The 4,725-nt window shown below is 46.1% G+C and overlaps 1 long non-coding RNA gene across 1 annotated transcript; it reads left to right on the forward strand.

Annotated features, from left to right (window-relative positions):
- The first annotated feature begins 764 nt into the window (after positions 1–764).
- On the forward strand, positions 765–4,411 carry LOC120323686. Its single transcript, XR_005564402.1, has 3 exons — positions 765–909; positions 2,055–2,290; positions 4,263–4,411. It is a non-coding gene; the product is annotated as an uncharacterized LOC120323686 (long non-coding RNA).
- Positions 4,412–4,725: the final 314 nt, after the last annotated feature.

Genomic DNA, 4,725 nt, shown 5'->3' on the forward strand with positions numbered 1-4,725 from the left:
GCAGCCAGAGCTATTTTTTCTTTTTTTTTTTTTTTTTCACACTGTGATTTTTAACCAGCCCTAAACATTTAACTCATGTAAGTGAACATTTTTCTCATGGAAGCAGTTCTTCTGTCGTGTTCAAGTTATTAACTTTGCTTTACCTTTGCTTGGGAGGATTTATCTGCCCATTGCTCACAGGCTGCTGGGAGATGTCCAGCCTCTTCCTTCATGGCAAGGTTGTGCTGATTAGAAAACTTGCAACAAATGGAAAAATCTTGCACACAGTCTTTATCTAATCAACTTCAACATGGCTCTTCCCTAACTTTGCAAATTAAATCTAAATATTAGTTCACTCTTTAGGTTTTCAGGTCACACTCAGCACCGTAGCCTGCTTTATGCTGAGCATAATTACCCCAATATAGTGTGGGAACAGAGGAGGGAAAAACAAGAGCAAGAAAGCAACATCAGTGTTCAGTGTTGCTGCAGTTTCCCATCCTCTGGGCAGGGACGGGCTTATTAACTGCAAAATCCAGTCTGGAGCCCACTGGCATTTCACGTGAGACAGAGCTGGAGATGGCAGCACAGTGGGACAATATATTTGCAATTAGCAAATATTTTAATGTGCACTGGCATGTCCTTTAATCAGCTGTTCTCCCAGCCTTTTCCCGTTTACTTTTCTGTGGAGAAGATTTGCTCTTGTGAGAAGGTTTCTCTGAGCAGATTTCTCTGTTGGCAGGAAAGTGATGGAACAGCAGCTTCTGCCTGTGTTCAAACCTCAAGGACATGGGCACTGGCAAACATTGCACCTCCCAAGCCAGCCCTTACAAAGTGTCCATACCCAGGCCAGCACGGGGGACAAGATTCTGTGACTGAGACAACCCCAGCTTTGCAGCAACCAAGGAGCACAGAATCTCTTGTGAGGAGGATGTGAGTATGAGAATGTGAATCTCTTCAACTCTTTCTCTGCTGCACTGTGCTGGCATATAAGTGAAATGAAAACATTGTTGCTAATCAAGTCCACTTCTGAATAGTTCACAGAGAATAAAACATCTGTGTACTATAGTAAAAAAACTTGTAGCTGGGTGAAAATTATAAACTTGCAATCTTGAATTAAATAATATCCCACTTCCTATAAACTGTGTGACTGGGAAAAAAACATGCAGCTGTTTTCTGGCCTCCTCTAACCCCACACTCCAGGGATTAGTCCCAAGAAGGGACAATGGAGGGATAAAATGGGCAGTGGCCTATCTCCATGAGTTACCTTTCCTGGTGTGGCTCCTACTGGGGCTTCAAGGTCCCAGTGAAAGCCATAGGGAGTGATTCTTCTTCCCAATTCATTTTTCTGTGTAGCTTTTCTGCCTGCTGCTTTCCCTGTACCAGGACAGGCTGCACACTTTATTGATTAAGCTGCCTGGTTTTCTCTTTCAGTGACATCCTTCATTTGAATGTGTATCTGTTTTGCTGAATCAGCTGTGTATTGAAATGCTGGAGGGTTCAGCTGCTCTTCTGTTTGAGCTGCATATTTGGTTTAATCCTCTTGTGATTTTTTGCTTGCTCATCTGGCTACTACTTTAGCCAAGTAATTCTGGGGGGTGGAGGGCTTGCACTGCCAATTTCATTTCTGACTGGGAAACATATTGTATAAAATGAGTTCAGTCATTCACAGCTGCAACTGCATATTGTTGGAGTTAAATGCCTTTTAAAAGAAAAAATACAAGATTTGTTTGATTTCCAGTGTTGGAGACCCAGTGTTGGGAATATGGGAGGAGTTCTCAACCTGGAAGCTAAACATAAGTAATCAGGAATATCTGAAGCCACGGAGGGGAGGTGGGTGGGTGAATGGGAGGCAGTGGGAAGGAGGGAGGGTGCCATTTTAAATTGAGATTTAAGAAGATCTGCTCATTCTCTCTTCGGCATCTGTGGAAGTTGGGAAGCAAAGTACACAGCCCAGCAAAGAAGCACAGGTGTGAATTCAATTGTGTTTCAAGCAAACACTGTATTTCTATGGCAGTAAATCCCCTCAGAATTAAAGCTGGAGTCACAGATAGTTCTATATATTTATTTATTTTCAGTGGATAGAGATCCCAGACTTTAAGGAATGTGTTGCAATGCGGACTCAGAAATGCCAGCTGCCCAAGTCCCAATGAATCCTAGCTGCAGAAACCACTGTTTCTCCAGCATCATCTCTCTTTTGGCATCGAGCTTGTGTTTGAGACCTTTCAAATGCTGCAGAAGATGCTTCTTGCTCAAGAAAAAATTATCTCATCTCTTGGGAGGGAACAGACTGGAAGTTGCAGCTCACAAACTGGTAAGTGATAGCCCAGACCTTGGGGAGGAGAGTGAGCTCCTTTGCCAGCAAAGGTCTGATACTGCAGCTCAGCGCTGGTCTTAAAGTAGTGTCCATCCACCTTCCTCATCCTTGTCTTTTTGGACATCAGGCAATGCCTGAAGGCACTTGAAACCAGCACTGCCTTCCACAAATCTTCAATGCTTGATGTACCCTCCAGGGAGAGCCAGGGGTTTCTGTATGGAGCACAGCTACAGGGAACGGCTCAAGGGCACATTAAGCTGGATATAAAGTACCATATGGATAGACTTAGCATATTCATTCCTAAACCTGCTTTAATGTCTACCTTGTCTCCAGCTGCTCATCCTATAGGCTCACCTAGAAAGTGCCTGAAGCCACAAGGATTAAACAGAGAACTGCCTGACTGGAACTAGACAGGAGACCAACCTCCAGCCAGGCTTCTTGGCTGGAAAAGTCTCTCCTCCTCCTCTGGCTTCACAGCTGCCTGCAGCCAGAAGGGCCCTGCCGTGCCTGGGCTGTGCAGGGTGCAGAGGGCACACACTGAAACCCTGTGCAGGGTGCAGAGGGCACACACTCAAACCCCTGTGCAGGATGCAGAGGGCACACACACTCAAACCCTGTGCAGGGTGCAGAGGGCACACACACTCAAACCCTGTGCAGGATGCAGAGGGCACACACTGAAACCCTGTGCAGGATGCAGAGGGCACACACTGAAACCCTTTGCAGGATGGAGAGGGCACACACACTCAAACCCTGTGCAGGATGCAGAGGGCACACACTCAAACCCTGTGCAGGATGGAGAGGGCACACACACTCAAACCCTGTGCAGGGTGCAGAGGGCACACACTCAAACCCTGTGCAGGATGGAGAGGGCACACACACTCAAACCCTGTGCAGGGTGCAGAGGGCACACATTCAAACCCAGCTGCCAGCACTGGCTGCACCACCCCGTGAGCTGCTCCCAGCTGGGCTGTGGGGGTCCCTGCGTCTGGGTGGTCCTGGCAGGGCTCCCCCATGGCACGACCAGGAGCTCACAAGAGTATTTTTAACCTGCCTACTAAACCCTTTCCGCTTTCTGGAGTGGGGAGACATTAAAAATTTGCAGGAGCTTTCTCACTGACACAGTGAAATAACCCCCAACACAGCTGCTCCCTCTTAACTCTGGAGAAAAGGTTTGTGTAAGTGGTGCCCTTGGGGGTCAGGGATCATGGCTAGCAAGTGTGTTCCCCCATTTCAGTTCTTTTTTATGCCTTTTTTTTTATTTCCTGAACACAGTTTAGGTCTGTATATATAATCAAAACTCTCAAAGACTTTCCTTAATCTCTTACTGTTTCTGATTATCACTTATTCTTATGGTATTGTTTCTGCCAAACCATTTACTTGTGGTATTTTGAAAATGAACATGATAAGAGAGAAATGTTATCAGCAAATCTTGTGGTTTCTCAGTAGAACTAAGTAAGATTGGTAGCTGTAAAAAAATACTTCTGGGAGGTTCCTCACACAAAGCTTTTTTTGGTACTCCTTGTACAGTTCTTAAAGGATTCCAGTGCAGACTGACGACTGCAATGGCAACTCAGTGGAATTTATATCAGTGTCTACACCTGCCTCTTCTGTTCGAGTGGTGGCAGGCCTGTGAAATCATTATTAGAAATTCTGTGATCCCCTTCATCTAGGCTCTGCATTTAATAGGAAAATTAAACAAAACTCAAAACAATGCAAAAAAAAATATATCAATTATTAGGGAAAAGGACCAAGTTGCAGTGAAGTCTAGCAAGAGACAGACATTCAGTGCTGGTGAGCAGAATGGGCATAAATGATGTTTATGGTCCCTGTTGCAGTACCCAGCTCTCATAGCCCTTACCCTTACAGGGAAGATCCTCTGCACTTCCTTACCATTATATCCTTTTCAAAAAGTGTCATCCTTTGTGCCCACATTTCTATTTCCTAGTTACATTTTCTGTTATTTCAATAGTGTTGCATTTTAAAAACACCCTCCCCCGAGGCCTGGGGCAGACGCGGTGCAGGAAGGAGCTCCCCTTGCTGAGAGGACAAAGGCTGCTGGAGAGGAAGGTGGGGTGGCTGGCCCAGCACTCGCCGTGTCCCGAGGATGGCTTTGCCTTTTGTGAGCAGCCCGAGGAGATTAGAGCAGCCCGACTGCTGCAATCAGCCCTCCGGAGACCTCTGCTCCCCGGAGCTGAGCTGCAACCAGCATCTGGCCCCACCGTGACCTTGGTCTACTGAAATGACATTGGACTAAAGGACTTTTTAATTTTGTCTCTCTTTTTCCCCTCCCCTTTTCTTTATTCGCTTTCCCTCCCTATCCCCCTCCTATTTTCTGTCGTGTATTTCGGACTGCTGTGGATTAGGGAGTCTCTGTTGTAAAGGAGAGGGGCTCAGATGTTATCAGTGTTATCAGTTCGTCTGTAAGTGATGCT

Source organism: Pipra filicauda, unplaced genomic scaffold (assembly GCF_003945595.2).
Source record: "Pipra filicauda isolate LSUMZ 115617 unplaced genomic scaffold, ASM394559v2 scaffold317_size908105_pilon, whole genome shotgun sequence".
Classification (NCBI taxonomy): domain Eukaryota; kingdom Metazoa; phylum Chordata; class Aves; order Passeriformes; family Pipridae; genus Pipra; species Pipra filicauda.